Consider the following 20590-nt stretch of genomic DNA (forward strand, 5'->3'; position numbering starts at 1 on the left):
TTATCTATTTTCACTTGCTTTGGAATGAACTGTTTAATTCTATGACATTATGATCTGAAATACTCGCATTATAAACTATTATTTCTTTAACATAATTCATCTCGTTCACAAATACTAGGTCTAAAGTATTTTCCTTTCTTGTTGGCAGGTGATTTATTTGTTGAATGTTGTATTCTAGTAGCATATCTAATAGCTTTTCAAATTGCCTCTTATCTTCTGCACTACTATTGCTCTCTTTTTTATATGTATAAGTACAACCACAGTCTCCTATTCGTTCTTTCCATTCTACGAAAGGAAAGTTGAAGTCACCAGATAGGAGAATAGTCCAGTCCTTGTGATTTCTACATATATCATCCAATTTTCAATTATTAAGTCAAACTCTTTAGTATTAGAGGTCTATATATTACTATGTTCATCAATTTTTCAGATTCAAATTCTACCGCTATTAGTTCACATTCTGAGTTACTATATTTCTCATATATTTTTCCTTGTTTTTTGTCTTTCCCATATATTGCGGTTCCCCCTTGATTCCTATTTTTTCTATCTGATCTATAAGTTTGGAACCCTTTTATTTGATCATCATTCCCAGTCTCTTGGGAATACCAGGTTTCACTTATATTCATTATATCTATTTTCTTTTTTTCATTTTGGGTTAGTTCTTCTAAGTACTCTATTTTTCTTTTTGAGTTACTCGTAACTAAACCCTGCGCATTCATCACTATGATGGTTTGCGTGTTTTCTCCTTCATTTAATATTGGTAGTAATAAGGATTTTCCCATGTCTCTTTCCTGTTCTGGTATGTTGTTCTTTTTTTCATTTCCAGAAATTCTGACATTAAAAAATCCAACTTTTCCATAATATTTGATCTTCCTTCATCATAATTATTCATTTTGTGTCTGAATCTGCAATTTTCTCCGTTTCTGCAATATCCTCTTGCATAATAAATACAGTTATTATCTCTTGAGTAGAATTTCGGAGCTGATGCTTTGAAAATTTTGCTGACACCTCTGCATATCTCATTGGTGGTTTGCTTTTCTCTTTTACCTGATATTCTTGATTTCTCTCTTTATTTGTTTCTTTCTTATTTTGGATTTTATTACTTGGTTGGTTATTTATTTGATTATGATTCATGGCTACAGGTGCATATATTTGCATTTTTTTGTCGAACTTACATCCTTTTCCTTCTTTTAGGTTTTTACATATTTTTGGATGCAGATCTCTGCAATCATCCCCATAGCCATCTAAGTATGCACATTTACCATATATTTCATAGTTTTGACATACCTTAGGATGTTTGTAGTAACATCTTTCTCCCAATCTGCAATTCCCTCTTTTCAAAAGGTTGCAGATTTTGTCTTTCTTGTCTATTTTTTCCTCTTTCCCGTCATTGTGTAGATCTGGGTAGAGCCTCTTCGGGATTTGCTTTTCTGTTGTCATATCGTAATTTATTTCTTCGTAGGTATGCTGCTTTATTGCCTCATATGTAGTATCAATGAGTATCTCTGCATCCATACAGAGAGAGAGAAAGAGAGAGAGAGAGAGAGAGAAACATAAGTGAGGTTGTAGACCATGTTCACCCTTCATCAGAGAGAGAGAGAGAGAGAGGAGAAGAAGAGAAAATAGAGAGAAGAGAGTATGATCCTGAAGACCATAACTAACACCTCATCGAGAGAGAGAGAGAAAGAGAGAGAGAGAGAGAGATGAGGCTGAAGACCATAACTACACCTCATCAGAGAGAGAGAGAGAGAGAGAGAGAGAGAGAGAGAGAGAGAGAGAGAGAGAGATTTATGATGAATGGTCTCCCCAACTTTAGTAAAAATCATCTCGCTTAGGGCTTCGTTTGAAATTATATTTATGCATACCTTCACACACAAAAATGATCACAGACATCTATTGTCGATTTTTATTTTCCTCTTTAACAAAACTATTTCTTCAACTTCATTGTTGTTAATATTTTAAGCATAAAGTTTACACACAATACAGGTTTAATCACGTCCTTGTGTAATCCAGCATAACTATTTGTTTTTTTTTATTTATATAGTCAACAAATACCAATTTATCTAATAACTGTCTATTTATATCAATACATCAGACATTAAGTTATTTACATATGTTTATGCCTGTTTGTTAAACACATTTACCCCGTCAACCTCACGTCACCTGAAGTCTTAGGAGTGGGGGTCTTGGGGTGAGATCAGCGTTGTTTTCGGTGGATTTCGTTGGCCTTTTGTCAGCTTCTTGACCCCACCATGTGATTCATCTTCATTGACATTTTTACCGTAGGTGTTGTTGACATTACAGTATTTATCAGCATGAATTCATAACTATCGCTATATTTGCATTAGCATTCAAGTAATTAATGCTATGATCATTGTACTACTATCATCTCATTATTAGCAACCACTTATTCTTTTTAATAAATATATATAATAACGATATATTAATAACTAGATGCTGAAGTACCTCCAGGACTCATGCATGAGAGTGTGCTACTAGAACGAGAACAGTACACATAGTAAGAAAAGTGATGGATTTCTATGGAGGCAGGATGCAACCGGGAACCCCAAACTATAAAAAAACACCCAGTCGAATAGGATGACTGTGATAGACCAACAAAACAAAACAAAATAATAATAATAATAATAATAATAATAATAATAATAATAACAGACTATACTTCAGCTCATGGCCATATACATGAAATATACAAAGTAGAGACAATAACACGCACAATGTAGATACATGAGATAACATGATAAAAAACTATAAATCGGCAATATCCACAGTTGCTGAAGAAGTATAACAAATAGTATTCATAATCATGGTAATAACAGTAATAATATTGAGAATAGTAGTAAAAAATTATTAAAAAAAATTACATACAATTAATTTCCATCTAGGACCTAGAAGGCTTAATACAAATACGAAAGTTGAAAATAGCAAAACTCTACAATGATATTAAGCACAGCAATAATAAAAAGAAAATACTAATAATAAAAATTAGATCTATATACACGAGCTATATATATATATATATCTTATATAATATTATATATATATATATATATATTATATATATTATATATATATATATTAAAAAGAATAAGTTGGTGGAAATAATGAGCTCTCTCCTGTTCGGGTGTTTTTGATGTATTTGAAATAATGGAAGAATCTTAAGTTATAGTCTTATTTACTCGTGACCATATATACATACGCAAACACACACATACATGTATATATATATATATATATATATATATATATATATATATATATATATATATTTAAACACATGTAAACAAAATTAGAAATATGGAGTACTCTGTTTCATACACGACGTCACAAAAAAAAAAAAAAAAAAAATTAGAAGGGAGCCACACGAAAATAACATTTAATACCCTCAAGAGAGAGAAAGCAGGTAAAGGGTTAAAGCCGGCAACCAAACCATTAACACCTTACAAGTTCCAACAGACTGTGCGGTGCCGACAGCAACCATTCCTTCTCTGGGTGTCTGCATAACGTGCATGAAGCCTTAGAGTAAGGGCAACTTCGCTAAACATCAACTTATTATGGTGTATTCATTCATTTAACAGTGGTATCAGGAGGTTCACTCACTCCTACTGGCCTAACTGTGATCCAATGGGCTTCCCAGAAGACTAATGTCTGTTGCAAGTTTTAGAATTGGTCTCGGATACTTGCGCGCCAACGGGGTCTGGCATTCATACGTGATAATCAGTGACATAAATATTTTTAAATTAGTTCTGACAAATGGACTGGCAAAGTGTTGTCATAATATAGCCTGCAACCCATGATTAAGAAAATGATGGCTGAAGAAAAAGGTTGGGTCTTAAAACCAACCTACATCTCAAAGGGTGGACTTTTAGTTTAAAATGAACATTCATGGCCGTCAACAAACATAGTAGTAAATTTCCATGAAATTGACAGTCCCTATGTTAAAAATATAAATAAATACGGAAAGAGGTATCAAATAACCAGAGATGTATCAATAAATAAATTAATGTAAATATTAAATTAATCATAATGTCAAATACGAAAACTAGGGTTATTGCGCTTTGACCATCCAAGTACTCTTCAATTACCAAAATGACTGTTTCATAGTTTATCGGTGACAAGTAAATAATGAGCAACCTCTGGCAGCCACGATCTCTTCCTAGACCGTGCTGGCAGCAGATAAGGAGTCGCCGAACAGTACAATCCGAGAAATGCTGCTTTTCAAAGAATGTTTGCGGGAGCAGATGACTTGAAAACGAAAATGGGAACTTTAATTTTCCAACCGAAAAATACACATTCGTTGTAGTGATTGTTCATGTTATTTTTCTTAAAAGAGAAATGCGAATATCCGCTACAAGATTTTCGCTTAAAATTGGATAAACAAGTTTATTTCCTGGGTGACAATGTTTAATGGCCACTTCCAAACACAAAGCCACTCAAATAATTTACCTTAAGGGAAACAGACTTATACATATCACTCTCAGTAAACGCCGCGACGTATCTGTAAAGTTGGCATAGAAATAAAGAGAAATAATACCCAGTTCTGACGTCTGAAAAGAATCGTTTTGACGATAATTACAAAAGAATAACCTGAATACAAAAATTGATGCTTCTATAAGTCTATTATGAGCAGGAAAATCAACCTGAGATGAATAAGCACTGGGTCTCTTAGGCGTGGGGATATACTATATTATATCCATGGCCTGATCGACGGATGGTTATGTGAGGCCAATTTTTTTATGGTGATCTAATCCTCAAGATAATAATTTACTTTAGCGGATAACAGTTTTCGGGAGTTGCTGACCATAGCTGTCTTATCACTTTTTACTAGCGTTAAATTAGTCAGTCAACAATCAGTAATCTCTCCTAAATTCAAACGGGCAAGGTTAGAGCAATCACTCAACGAGTCATTGATTTTCCCGCTTCGAAGCGGTTGCATTTTTCAACTCTGAGACGGTTTCATTTTCCTATTCTCAGTTAGTTTTAACTTTCCACTCCGGGGGAAGCTGGGAGTGCCATCATATATGTAGTTACTCGAGAATCCTACGCACTTGAGTAATGAACTTGCAAGTTGCAACCAAAATACTCGGAGGGTGTGATCTGTGTACATCACGTGATCAGGTTTTGGTTGGTTGAGGATAATTGCCTTCACCCAACTATGCAAGTCCCTATTGATAGTTTAAAGAAACTATCTACCGAAATGAACTCAATGTGCACTGAAATGTAATGAAACGGAACAAAGTTCTGTTGAAGCGATATAGGAAATCTCTACAAAAATCATTGTTAATAGGTTCATTTGTGTCCAGAGTGGGCAAAGTCTATGACTGAAATTAGTTATGTGACGTTATCTTGTATCCTTTGGACTGCTACCGTCGCATTTGATAGGTGAAGTAAAGTATGTTGGTGCATTTAAGCCGATTTCTCTATATAGCTACCATTATTTCCTCGATATTTTTATTTTAAAAAAATCTGCATACGTATGGAGTCGAAATACTGAATAATATAAGTAGTGCACAGAAAGATTGTTATGTATGGAACTTTTATTTAAAAATTACATTCCAGGGATCAATGACCACTGTATTGGTTAGGCCGGGTTACAGTTTGAAATCACCATTCATTTATGAATCTCCTCGGGATTGAAAGGCCCTTTATGACCTTAATGTATGAGAGAGTCGAGACGGTAATTCCCGCCCCTGAGGATATTAACCTCCATATTGATGCCTGAATAAGCCATCTTAATTCTGCATCCTTACAAAAGACCCAATGGCAAAAGAGGTTAGTCTCGAAGTGGGAGACGATAGGTCCTAAACGTGTAGTTTACTACTCGTGGACTAAAGTCGATGCAGACATAAGAAAAATAATTTATAAAAAACGTATTTAACATCATACTATAATGGGCGTAATGTCTGTCTGTCTGTCTGTCTGTCATTCAATCACGCCCAAACGGCTGGTCGGTCAGATGGGCATGAAACTTGGCAGGGTTATGGTGGGGACCCTTAAGATGGTTTGTAATGGGGTTTCATCCAACCTAACCCCCTCCTTTGCAGGGGGTGGGGGTGAGAAGGGATTCCTTGAAACGGAGCTGTTTCTGGCCGCGAAACGAGGCTGGTTCTTCCCGTAGACTTAGTTACTTTACGATTTTTCATACATAATTTCTGTACAACTTCCCCGGAGAAAGTAGCGAATATTTCAGTTCGGACACAATAGAAGATGAAAATTATCATCAATATCCGCAAGATTTTTTGAATAACTTGAATCCATCGTGACTGCTAGTGCACAAAATAACGTTGAAGAAGTACTGCCCGGTAATGTTGCTTCGGAATTTCGATCCTGCCAATGGACATAATAAAAAGGAAACTGATAAGTTACTACTTTCTACTCTTTTTTGGAAGACACAGGATCATAAGAGCATTTATCAGTAGCCATAATGCACTGACATACAAGTTGCGTCTTTGCAGTAACATAATGAAAAGAAAGATACTTTATGATTCGTATCACCGTGCAAAGCAATTGACAAAGAAACGAACCAATCAAGATCCCTGTTCCGTTAAATGAAAGTCACCGACAAGAGAGAGAGAGAGAGAGAGAGAGAGAGAGAGAGAGAGAGAGAGAGAGAGAGAGAGAGCCACTTAACGACATTAATGCACTACAATTTTATCATTCTATCTTGCTATCGAAAAATGAGAGAGAGAAAGAGAGAGGAGATAATTTGTGTTTTGAGAGCTAAGTAATCCGATAATCCCATCACCGTCTCCGTTACTTGACTTACATTGAGAGAGAGAGAGAGAGAGAGAGGAGAGAGAGAGAGAGAGAGAGAGAGAATCATTAAAAGAGGGTAAACAATAATGAATACGAACTTCTTTACGTTCATTGATCGTCCCTTCACTTACTTTAGGAGAGAGAGAGAGAGAGAGAGAGAGAGAGAGAGAGAGAGAGAGAGAGAGAGAGAGAGAGAGAGAGAGAAAATATCATTAAAAGAGGGGAAACAACAATGAATAAGAATTTCTCTGCGTTCAGTGATCGTCCCTTGAATTACATTACGAGAGAGAGAGAGAGAGAGAGAGAGAGAGAGAGAGAGAGAGAGAGAGAGAGAGAGACTATTCGTGTAATTGCCCTTATTTTAATATTGCTGATCAAATAGTACATATAAATTTTTCACTTCTGCACCCGTATTTTATCACCCATCGTAGATGGGTAAGTTTGCTAGTATATATAATTCCAGTTAAAAACTGACAACATTTGTTTGGAAAACACATAAAGGTCGTCAAGCTATTGAAAAGATAGAATATGCACCTAAGAAGAGAGAATATATAAAACAAGAACGTTAGAAGGCCGCAACCCTCACCAAAGACGAACAATCCACCCCCTACACTACTATTCCCCAAACTGTTAATCACTTGGTACCCTTACTAGGACCACCTTCAGACAAATTTTCGTAAAATTTCACACAAGGCTTTTCATGAATTTTTTTAAACATAAAAAACATACTAAACCGAGAACAGAATCCTCCTTACAAGAGTTGTTAATGAACAAAGTTAAAAGCGAATATATGCCATGAAGCTTGTCCAGATATGCTCAATCGAAGTAAGTTACTATAGCGCAAATAAACTGATGGCAATACTGTCAGTGTGTGAAAATAAGAGGTACCTAAAAAGATTTAATATACTGAGAGAGGTCACCTTCAGTACAAAGGCGCATCAATCTGAAGGGCATCGGCAAATGCAAGCGAGCCAGCCTCGGAAAGAGCAAACATTGATAAAAGACATTTATTTCCTCTGCTGCAGACGTCCACGGCATCCAACTTTTAACGAGAGAGAGAGAGAGAGAGAGAGAGAGAGAGAGAGAGAGAGAGAGAGAGAGAGAGAGAGAGAGAGTTTTTAAATGACATGATTCCTATACAGTCTGATTTGGAAAACGTTCTCAGTACCAGTATGATCATCGTCATGACATAAAAAGAGAGAACCAATCTATATGGACAGAAGGAAAAAAGGGACCCTTTTGCTTAATATTTGCTTAATATTCTCAATGAAGTCAAGGGTAAGATGTGAAATACAAAATAAAATACACTTGTACATGAGAGAGAGAGAGAGAGAGAGAGAGAGAGAGAGAGAGAGAGAGAGAGAGAGAGAGAGGGTGGCATGACATATTACATTTTACGATCTTATCACAAAGCTGTACATAACATAGCCTGTGAAGTCATTCCTAATAACATAACAGGCAAAATTTCCTTCATAAATATGCTAGAAAACTGAGCAAAAACATCTGGACTCAAATCTCCGACATTTAAGTACCCGTGATACAAAATACTGCTGACTGGATTAAAAATCAATTAACATGCATATAACACTACTGCTTTGCTATTATCCGAATTACCTGTACAGTAGTTCTCTCAAGACATAGATATCGACAAAGCGAAGATCTGAACGCATAAAAACTAAACTCCAATTTTCTAGAAACTTAAAACATGCCTTAGGAATATGGTGTGTGTACCAATATGTCACAATGCGGCTAGGTAAGTCAACAGACAGAGATGAAGTGATTCAATTCTATTCTCGAAAATTTGCCAACTGAGACTGATACATAATAAAGTCCTTGAAAGTTGGTCATCAAAAAGATTTATTATAAAGACAGTAGTACCCGAAATTTAACGATTTAAAGGGACATTTTGACAATGATTCAATAGTAACTGGAACTGAAATTTTAAGATTAATACAGCATTTAGATTGAGGAGAATTTAAATGCTGACTAGCATGAGACCTTTTAACAGCTTTGTGATTTGAGAGACTGTTAAGAGTTATTTTTTCGGAAATCACAAAAGAGCAACTACAATCTATTTCCAAATCAGATTTTCAGATATAAACAAAACACCGGAAAAGAATCAAGACGTAATATATTCCATCGTTTTACTAAAACAAATTAAAATATATTCCAGTTTACTGAAACAAATCAAATCACTAATTTTGTTGAAGAGAGAGCCGAGAAAAGAATAAATGACGATCAACGAAGTGGGTTAATTAACTTTTCCCTTGAAAAATAAAGACCATCACACGTATAAATAAGAACAAAGAAAAATCCGAGCTTTTCCCAACTATTTTATGATCGCATCTCAAGTTTCCATCAATCACATAATACTCAGAACGTGATTCAACTCGCATAAGGGGGAAAAAAGGGTCGAGTTTCTTACTGAGAGTAATAAATACTTTCACGTTGAAGAAGATGACAATCCAACTGTTTTCATACAAAGAAGTTAAGACCTCGAAAGTCTAATGCTTTATGGAACAAATTTTATGTATCACGTAAGTCATTGCATGACATAAGACAGGAATCCCAAAACTTCTAATTCATAAGAAATCATGTATATCCACTACCTCACTTTACACAGTACGGACAATTAATCATTATTTACCTGACAGGGGTAAAGATTATCTTTATTCTCAGCAAAGTTAAGACCTAGAGAGTCTAAGACAATTTTGGAGGAAAGTTTATGTATCATATAAGTCACTGCATGACAAAAGACAGGAATCCCAAAACTTCTAATTCAAAGAAAACTATGTACCATCCACTACCTCACTTTACACTGTACAGACAATTAATCATTATTTGCCTGACAGGGGTAAAGATGATTTTTATTCTCAAGGAGTAAGTTTACTTCTTTTTGTAATAAATAGTACTTTCCATAAATCATACATTTTATTTTGCAAAGCCAAAAACTCACTGGCACTAACCTAACGGGATTCCGAGAACGTTACACAACATTCGTGTCTGCAGCAAAACAGGTGGACTAACAAACTATTTATTTATTTATTCTTTTAAGATTCCAAATGAGAACTTGCTACGAATATACATACTATATATATACATATTCAAATTTAAAAACATATAAGCCATTTGCCTCAGAGCATAGACTTGGGATCAAGCAATTCTTCCGCCCTTTGAAAACTTAATCCATACCCTAAAGAATATTCAACTATTTCTTTGAATGAAAGACTAATGACTTCATAAAGAACAACGCTTAAAAAAACAACGTTTAACTTTTAACTTTTAATTTCCATCTCTCTCTCTCTCTCTCACACACACACACACACACACACACACACACACACACACACACACACACACATATATATATATATATATATATATATATATATATATATATATATATATATATATATATATATATATATTTATATATATTTCTCTACCGTATCTTTCGGATATCGATCGTAATTCGATGCATTATTCCATTCCAACAGTATTTCCATCTAAAACCTTATTCGATCCATGTCACCTTCTACCGACTTCTTTCTCTTCCTGCGGATCACGCTCGGCCCAGCCGCCATTCAATCACTGTTCTACCCTTCTATTCCCGTTAGTCTTAGAGGAAGATTCGAGACAAGACATTCAATCACCAGTCTGGTCCCAATCCCAATGTCAATTAACTTATAAAGGAGGAAGTATTAAAGGTGATCTCCATTACAACAACATTCGCTATCCCTCCCTCCCCTCCCTCTGTGGTATATCCTTTTGCGTCCCCTTTCAGTTCCTGTATTCCATTCCACTTCCTTTGCTCCTCCCTGCTGTCCCTTCATTTCCCTTCCTCTACCTTATCTCCTCTCATCGGGGAACTTCCTTTTCCCATCCCATCTCTACTTTCCTCGTCCTTCCCGTCCTTCATTTTTTCTTTCCTACCCTCCTTTTCCTGTCGCATCCCTCACCAATTCTATTCCTTCTGACCTCCTCCTGCAATCCTTCCCTTCCTTGCCTTTCCTTCCCTTTTCCGTCCCCTCTCTGTTTTTCGAACTTTTTATCTTTCCTCCCACTTCCCAATTTCCACCTCTCCATTCCCTTGGCGCTCCCCCAACCCCCACCCCCCCCTCTCCCCCAACCCCTCCCCCGTTCAATCTCGAGCACCATACGCACTCCACTCGGCCGAGGCGAAATGGTGCTCAAGGGGCCCTCAACTCGAGGGGCATTCCAGCTACATTATAGCTTATCAAGAAATGTCAGGAGTAAAAAACATGTAATCAAACCAATACGTAATAACGGAAACACATGGAAAGGGCAACAAGATCAGGAAACCTTAGTGCCTTAGTGCAGTACTGAAGATATTACGGAGGAAATTCCGACGCGCAACTCAAAGTAATTACTCACAAAGGAGATTAAAATATTGTTACTCTGCCTCAGCCCCAAAGCCCTCCCTCGTCCCCGGTAAATTCATTCAGAGAAGCCAAACTTAATCGGGAGGGACAGTGATCAGAAACCTCGAAACCACCTGCCCGAAATGTTCGAGTCTTCCGCCATGGTTTGGTCTGCCTCCGTTTTTCGTTTATTTGTTTGGATAAAATCCTTTGAAAAGTCACCAAATCATACGAGTTTGCTCGAAAGGGTTAGGAGAGCAGATAGACTTTCTCACAAATGAAGAGAGTATTATCTCCTGCAATGAGATTACCAGGAATGGAAGATGCTTGGAGATGCCGCTGGGGTGGCGCTCATCTCCCTCGGACAGGGAGAGACAGAGCTAATCAAGGCTTGCAAATAAAGCCGATTGAGGGATCAACGTAATAACATCCCGATAATAAAGAGAAAAATGTCAAAGGAAATATGATAACTAATATTTATAGCACCAATGTTTTGAATATCAACGTTAGATTATGTGTTCTTGTAACATGAAATATGGAGAAAATAACTTTTATTAAATATACAGACTAAACATGCCTTTCACTATTTCTAGTATTAAAAAAATGAGTACCACAGGATGAAACAAAGCAGTAACATCACGATATCTGTGTTAAAAATAAATATGCGCACATAATATTATTTCAATAATTTGAAAACGGAAAAGTCGTGTGAGGATTCTGCACAAGTAAGTTTACATTGCTTTTCCTATTTAAATACACACAAGAATCAAAATCGATTTGTTACCGTATAATGTCTGGAAGATATTCATAATGATACACACACGATCACACGCGCGCGCGCGCGTCTTTTCTGTGGTTTATCTTTCGCTAATCTCATCTCCAGCCACTCCTTAGACCCTCCCACCCTTTTCACAGTTTTCTTCCACGAAGACCTGGGTCTTGAAACTCTCCAGGGGCCCACCGGAGCCCAGCTGACACCGGCAACTATTACTCTCCCAGGGGTTGTGCGAAGAACCTGTCCAAGCCATCGCCATCTCCCTTCCGTCATTTTCTCATCTAGATATGGAATGCCCGTATCTTTCTTGATGGTGTAATTTTCAACTCTATCCTGCAATCTGACTCATAATACTGATTATGAAAAAAAACCCTTCTTGAATATAAATCTTGGTATATTATTGAAAATGCACTTCAAATTCATAACTTAACGGGGACTACTCTCCTCACTGTCACAGGGGATTTCACTAGATCAGTATTACTACAAAGGCAGATTATCTATATCAAGTTCCTGCTTGATCATGAAGGAAATCAGTATAACTCATCTATTCTAGTGAAAATTTTGATTCGTTTCATTCCTCTGACGATGAGGACATTAGTCCTTTTAAAGTTTAAGGACTTTAGGTTTATTTTTAACAAGAGGCCAAGATTTACACTCCAGAAAAGGGTCTTAGTTAATTCCCATATTCAAAAAACACGATTGTTCTTCACAGTATTCACTCCTAATATTCATTTTAAAGCTTTAGCCTGAAATCGACCAAATCGTTTATAGTTACACAGACATACCACGATTCATGTTAAGGCTGTGGGAAATAAAATGACGTCGCGCATATATCAACAAACAGATGACCCGGTTGATCTTAACTAATTTCACCTTGAAATTCTATAAAAGCTGGCAAAGAGAGAGAGAGAGAGAGAGAGAGAGAGAGAGAGAGAGAGAGAGAGAGAGAGAGAGAGAGAGAGAGACTCGCAAAAAACAAGGCCATTCATCATGTAGTCAACAGCCAAATATTTATGCCAGAAACAAATGGCCACCACAATCTATCTCTTCCGCCCCATCTCATGCAGACGCCCAATTTTTTTTCTTTCTTTCTTTCTTTTTTTTATGGGAATCCTCTTACATCTTCTTCGCTATTTTCGCCAGTTTTCTCGTGAAGATCATGAAACAAAATCTTTTAGAGCTAATAACTTAGGCACTTTTCCTATATTCGGTTATTTATTCAGAATTCTTATGAGAATAATCAAAGCTATGAGTTTCCATTTTTTTTTTTTCATCAGTTGGTAAACATCCCTTTAAATAATACTTAGGAGCAACTAGTTTAGCTGCCATGGAAGTGGAAATACTTTTCAGAAAAATGGATTTAGCCTGAATTCTCTTTTCTTGGACGAAAGAAAAGATCAAAGGGACAGAATAATGTAACGTATCCCGATCGAAAAGAAAAAAAAAATGTCAATAAGAACATGCGCAGAAACTTCAAAGGACTTTGAGAACTTGAAAGGTGAAACGACAGAAATAACCGACTCTTAGATAAGTTGGTAATATACATGTGCATACATTCGTCATCACTGTATTATTCTGTAATGCCTTCTAAGTTGATATGAAACGGTTAGTCTTCAATTAACGAAACCTAAAAACTAAAGTGGAATTCGAACCATTAAATCGAGGAAAGTTCCATAGTTTAATTCGCATTATACCCAAATTTCTTATCTAACTAATTCAAAACCAAATATCTGTGAACGACTTGAGCGATGTTTAACGCCACAGGGAACAACGACTTAATGACTGTTCTGTTCGATGTATCGTCCTTTCACATTTTTCATAACAAAGCTTTATAGTAAAAAACCATAATAAGTAGAAAAATTACCAATTCACACTTTGCCAAATAAGGAAACTGAAACAATTTCATCAAAAAAGTTCCATTTAGAATATTATGATTGTTATTATTACTCTTGAATAACCAAAATATATAAATGTATTAACTTACGACTTGACCTTGTAAAATAAGTATACAAATGTGAATTTTGAGATATCTGATAAAAAAATGTGTATTACAGTCTGAATGCAAACAGCCAATACAGAACACCTGATCAGCTAAATGACAAACTCACATGCATAAAACAGCTGATTCATAGGTCACGGAGCCAAAGCATTGTTGCATGGCATTTTAAAACAGCAAATCTAATTAAAAATTCTCAATTCGATCTCATTTACATCACAAAGAGCAACAATGACAGGCTCTCCTCGTGCACAAAATTAATTTCGAACACTGAAATCATAATTAATCACGAGCCACTGAACACTCAATAGTCAAGGACTAATTACAAGACTGAAAGATTGCTACCTTTTGCATTTAGAAGTCATGGCCTTTGCTGATTCGACTAAGAAGATTGCTAAGAGGAAACATACACACGTACATACCTTTATACCTGAATACATACATACACACAAACACGGACACACACAATATTTATGCATATATATGTATACATATGATAGACAAGAAACTTCACTAGTTTCTTGCAGTCTTGCCAAATAACTTACGTTTATATGACACTGAGTCTGTTGGTTTTGTTTGTTTGTATGGTGTTTTTACGTTGCATGGAACCAGTCGTTATTCAGCAAAGGGACCAACGGCTTTACGTGGCTTCCGAACCACGTCGAGAGTGAACTTCTATCACCAGAAATACACATCTCTAACCCATCAATGGAATGCCCGAGAATCGAACTCGCGGTCACCAAGGTGGCAGCCCAAGACCATACCGACCACGCCACTAAGGGGATAAAGAGTCTTGGTGCTATGAGAGAGAGAGAGAGAGAGAGAGAGAGAGAGAGAGAGAGAGAGAGAGAAGAGAGGTTATTGATACTAGCCTTATTGATTGGCTAATAACACGAGATATGGCAAGTCAAGACCAAAAGCAGAATTGGATCCAATAAACTAGACTCAGAAACTGGAATTGGAAAGTTACAATTTGTTATCTAGAACTGCAATGCTGAAATTCTAAAGTGGTAAAGAAATTGTAACTTGAACCAAAATATGTCACTGGAAAGTGGAAACAGGTAAATTTAAGTAAACGATTGGAAACAGAAAGCTGGAACCGATGAATTGAAATTTATAAGTACTATAATGGGAAAGTAGGAGTGTGTAAATTGTAACAGAGAAACTGGAACTAATAAAAGCATAACAATAATGGTATTCGAAAACTGTCAACGAGGTTACTGAAACTGAAATACTTACATTATCATTTAGCTAAGAGCCTTACAGATTACAAAACTGGAATTGGAAACCTGGAAAATTAAAACCGAAATACTGGAATTGCTGCATTTGAATCGATAAACTGAAACTATGAAACAAACTTGAGGCTGAAACAGTTAAACCGGACATAAATACTGGAACTGGGACCGGTGAACTGGAAAGTTATTACCAATTAAACAGAACTTAGGAACTGAAACTGGCAAGCAATGCAATACTGGAATTTGAAAGCTTGAACAGTATACTGAAAATGAAATCTTTAACTGGAAAGAAAGCTTGATCCAATAAACAGGAACTAACAAACTGGAATGATAGAGTGGGAACCAGAAAAAATGAATAATAATAATTGGAAGCTGGAAACTTCACAATGAAAATGGAAGACTGGAACCTAATAACTGGAGGCAGAAATATGGAGCTGGGAAAATAGGGAACCAAACAACTGAAAACCAGAACAACTGACCCTGGAACATTAGCCTTTGTTCTTATCTCCCCAGGGAAAACATTATCCTCAAATATACACAGTTTTGTCTCTTACTTCAAACGCATACGATAATTATTCCTTGTATTAATATAATAATAAATACAAATCTGACCAAACCATATTTGAAATCAGCGATCCAACTAAACTTTCCATCTTTCACAGAAAAACAATACTTTTATTTAACAAGTAAGAAAAGAAGAAATAACATGAAGAAATCTCCCACTTTTCTTCCGTTTCATACCTATTAATTCATAACCGCATTAAACAGCCGGCAATTTCCTGGAGAGGAGTCGTGGTCGGCTCTCTTCTCGGTGAATTCGTCCAATTCCAAGAAAATCGATTCCTTGTTTTCGATGACTAAATGGGATCTCCTTCTCCCGGCCTCCGTCTGAGACCAAAGATCTACTAATGACTGAATATTTATTTCAGTTAATTTTCGTTTTCTGTAAAACTATTGAGATGGCTATTTGTGTCCGTACGCCCTCAGATCTTAAAATCTACTGAGGCTCAAGGGCTCCAAACTGGTGTTGATCATTCAGCCTCAATCATCTTACATACCAAATTGCAGCCTTCTAGCCTCAGTAATTTTTACTTTATTTAAGTATAAGGGTAGCCATGGATCATGCGTCTGGCACCGTTAGAGTTGCCAGATGGCGATGCATGTTCCCTTGGCCGCATCTGGGGAGCAACTGTGCGCTGCGCTGACGAGTCGTGGATGAGAGTTTCATACTGTACCACAACCAGAGTTTCATACGCTGTAGAAAACTCGATTGCGCCAAAGAAAATTCGGCGCACTTTTTACTTGTTTATTATTTATAATATTTACATCAGGGAGATGTAATTTGTGGTCGCAAATTAATAAAGTTATATAATAAAGTTATATGCCAGCTAGATTTGCGACCAAGTATTGCTTGTGTAAGTGCACGTTTTCCAGCGAACGAACGCCCGTTGGTATGAGTGACGCTGGAAAAGCCATGCTCCGCATATTTAACGTTGTCTGGTAGTCACTCTTAATATATACTTGTCAGATTTATAACCAGTCCTCAAGCATGTGTGTTTGTTTACCCTCGACATTATATTCAGAGCGCGTCTGCCTGTAAGTGTGCGAACAGAAAAGATAAACAATAACGTGTCGCAATGTCTAAAAAAAAAGATAAGGCAATGAGAGAGGGCGTCTGAATGACTCCCCTATACAGACACGTCAGGCACAATGAAAAGTCGCATAACGAAGGAATATGGCCGAACACTGAAAGACTTATTCTGTCATAAATAAATTTACAGCAGAGGCATCAAATTCATTGACTGCCACATTTGTTTGAAAAGAGGGGACGCTCTTAATACCCCTTGACTGCACTGCACTGCACTGATGGCAAACAATGCAGAGGATTACGGGATGCCACTTTATTTATTCGTTTATTTCTTTAATTTTATGAAGTTGGTTTGCAAAGTTTTTTTTTTATCTATTCCCTTTGCTCAGCAACCCCTTATGAAAACAAACCAAAGACTGTAGTTTGTGAATGACACTCACGTTTGACACATTTCAGAATTTTGATATTTGCCAAGGTCGTGAATTACATTCAAATTAATTTATGATGTTAGTGAGCATGATAATTGCAAGGAAACAAATACTGATGAATGTAAACACACATGTAATTGAGTCCACGTTAAGTGCCTTGACCTCTTGGCTTGATGACCCACCATCCAGACTACTTACAACCACTAACCGCAAAACAGTTATCAACTGCCTTGAGACAAATAAATTAGAAAAATAATTTTAAATCGGTCTGAGGCACAGGAGAAATCATTACATAACCACTTTAAAATTTATTCCATGCCAGAGTCAGTTAATTACAAAATTACTATACTTTGACGTCACACTCCTAAGAAAAAACCTCAAACTACTATACGGATTCTTCACCCTAAAAATAAAAAGAATCTCTTTCAAAACACACAAAACATTATTTATAATAAAAACACACGATATAGTTAGTGCTATCCGTGGACTCACTACTTAAATATTAATCGTACACTTTTTACCTTGAGTAAACACATTAACATAAACATTACCTTTACGCTGACGCGAAGAATTGATCATAAAGTTTTACCAGTTTCAAATTTTAAATTTCTGAAATAAAAATCATCCACAATTTATTAAACGTATTATTCATCAACATCTAAATACGTGTTGATGAACGCTGTTAGGTTCACCATCAACAGCGTAATAACTGTGTCCTGTGATAGGATCAGATACAATGTCACTTCATATCCATAAAAAAAAAAATCATACACACACACGCACGCAGAACTATTCACAAAAATAATAAAAAAAGAAAAAAAAAACTCCACTTATTGCTTCATTTGGAATGAAGACTTATGACACAAACGAAATGATATTGATTTTCCATTTTCTCTGCGTCAAAGAAAAAAAAACACACTTCACATTTGCACTGTATTGAGAACCTTCGCCTTTGTCGATCGCGGGCTATATGAGCACCACCCCCACCAAAGGGAGAGAGAGAGAGAGAGAGAGAGAGAGAGAGAGAGAGAGAGAGAGAGAGAGAGGATAAACTTTTTCAGATGACATTTAAACATTTCGTCGTCTTACGGAGCTGAGACAACGGTAGAGGCACGTTTGATCTAGACGAACACACACGCACACATCACGGTCGATAAATTCCACCTGAAGTGCTATCATTGCACCCGAACCCCAAATTAACAGAATAAAATTAGGGAAATGTCAACAATCATTAGGGGTTTTAACTTTCAAGCTCCAATGAACTCGGCGCCAAGTTCCTCAAGAGCATTAATCTTGTCTAATAAAGACTGCCTAATTAGCAATTATATATCACCCTCTAACGGCTTGTCACGTGGATGGACACAGATGGATGTGCCGTGTGTAAAAGGGTGTGTGTGGTGTGCAACGTGGGCATATCTAACTCCCTCCTTCGAGCTGCTGAAAATGTTACGGCTGAATATTTTAAGATTCTCTACAAATCGATTCCTTTTGGTCGAATTTCTCCACTCGTCTGTCGGATACCACATAGCTTCAAGCACAAAGGCGTTAGGTGTTCACCACTTGCTGGCTATCAGTATACGACACATCAAATAGAATTTCATCACTCGCTGGGGTTATCGAAGTGACATACGGCAAACAAAGACACTCGTCAAAATATAAATTTAAAATGCAATATACAGAACGTGAAACACTGACGCCACAACCTCAATCAAAATAATACACATAATGTACTATACATGAAGGTCAATCGCAAATCGCCCATTTCGTATCGTTTTCTAAAATCTTACGAGATCAAAATATAGCTTTTCTTTTATCAGTGATGGCTTAAGTTTGCTTTAAATAAATGAAAAATGGGTAAATAGGAATGTCTTAATAAACCCACGGGTAGCAAGACTTGCTAGTCACTGTCACTATGACTTTCAACAGAAGCAACAATGATACGCGGGACTTGAACTGTCTGCACATGCGCAGTACAATATCTTCATTTAGTACGACAAACCCTGGAAACTAACAACTATGGTATTAGTTCTACCAACTGAATATGATGTATGATGGCGAAAAAATAGAGTCACTTTAGATCACAAGGAGACATGAAGTTATTTCTTAAATATCAAAACGTCAGGAACAGACCAAAGCGAAAATAGAAAGTAAGAAAAATAAAGCAAAATGTCAGCCAGCCATTCGTCACTCCTATGGCTTCTTTACGTACAAGTCGTCTCTCTCCCTACACACGACGGAGTTTCCTCCCTCATGTAAATCCTTGTAATTTCCAAACCCTCTCCCCCAACCCCACCGCCGAAATCTACAACCTGTCTCCAGTATCTTCCTCTCTTGAAGGACGTCAGGGAAAATGAAAGCGCGTGAAAGAAACAAGAATGCATTCAATACATACTACTTACCTACTAACATATACATCTTTTACGTGACGATGAAATCGAGGGTGCAGCGTTACCCAAAATCCAAATGGGAAATCCCATGCTAACCTTCATCTATAAGAGCAATCATACTAACGCCCCCAACACTACGCCAGTTTTCGAGCGATGTGTCTATCATTCTCAAAGGAACCGTTTGATTTGCATTGCGCAACAACCTATCAACGTTAACCGAATCCATCCTAGGGCAGTGTAGTACCAATTGGACCCTTCCTAAGATGAAGTGTTATGTTTAACCGTTCCTAGGGCACCATGACCTCTAGCGTGATGCTTTCAAAATATCTATGCTATTTTTGTAATAGCTTACAAAACACACACACACACACACACAATGTGGTAAATATTTACAATCCAGTAAATATTTGCAAAATATCGCACATAACACTGCACATGACATATGACAAATTCACTAACTGGGGCAAACATAATGCTTGACGAACTCGCCGAAACCTAACCTTACCTTCACTAATGTCACCTTGAAAGTTGCCTGTATTCCATTCCTCTGCTACTAATGATTAAGGGTAGGACAAAACACATTGTGAAACAACGAACAAACGAAAGGTTGATACCGTTCAAGAGAGAGAGAGAGAGAGAGAGAGAGAGAGAGAGAGAGAGAGAGAGAGAGAGAGAGAGAGAGAGAGAGAGAGGTGATACTGTGATTTTTTTTCTAGATAAAGCGTTCAGCTTTGAAGAATTACCAGTTCATGACAGATGATGGATACCTACCCCAAAATAGCTAGAAGACAATAACAAACAAGGTCAACAAGCAATTAAATCCAAAAGTCCAAAGGGCGACCTGCCAAGTGGTTGAAAAGCAGTTGCAACTCGTGCACGTCAGGAAAGAAAAAATACGAAAAAATAAGTTAAAAGAATAAACTGTAAAAGGATAGAACGTGGATGAAGTAAAAAATATATATATCTGAAATAAAAAAAAGGATAAAAATGTTAAAAATGCGATTATATATATACATATATATATATAT

General features: G+C 36.7%; 1 pseudogene; it reads right to left on the minus strand.

Moving 5' to 3' along the window:
* The window catches only part of LOC135223140 (uncharacterized), a 138403-nt pseudogene extending 119304 nt beyond the window's left edge, over positions 1–19099 (minus strand).
* Between the last annotated feature and the right edge of the window lie 1491 nt (positions 19100–20590).

The sequence above is a fragment of the Macrobrachium nipponense genome, chromosome 8 (assembly GCF_015104395.2).
Source record: "Macrobrachium nipponense isolate FS-2020 chromosome 8, ASM1510439v2, whole genome shotgun sequence".
In the NCBI taxonomy this organism is placed as follows: domain Eukaryota; kingdom Metazoa; phylum Arthropoda; class Malacostraca; order Decapoda; family Palaemonidae; genus Macrobrachium; species Macrobrachium nipponense.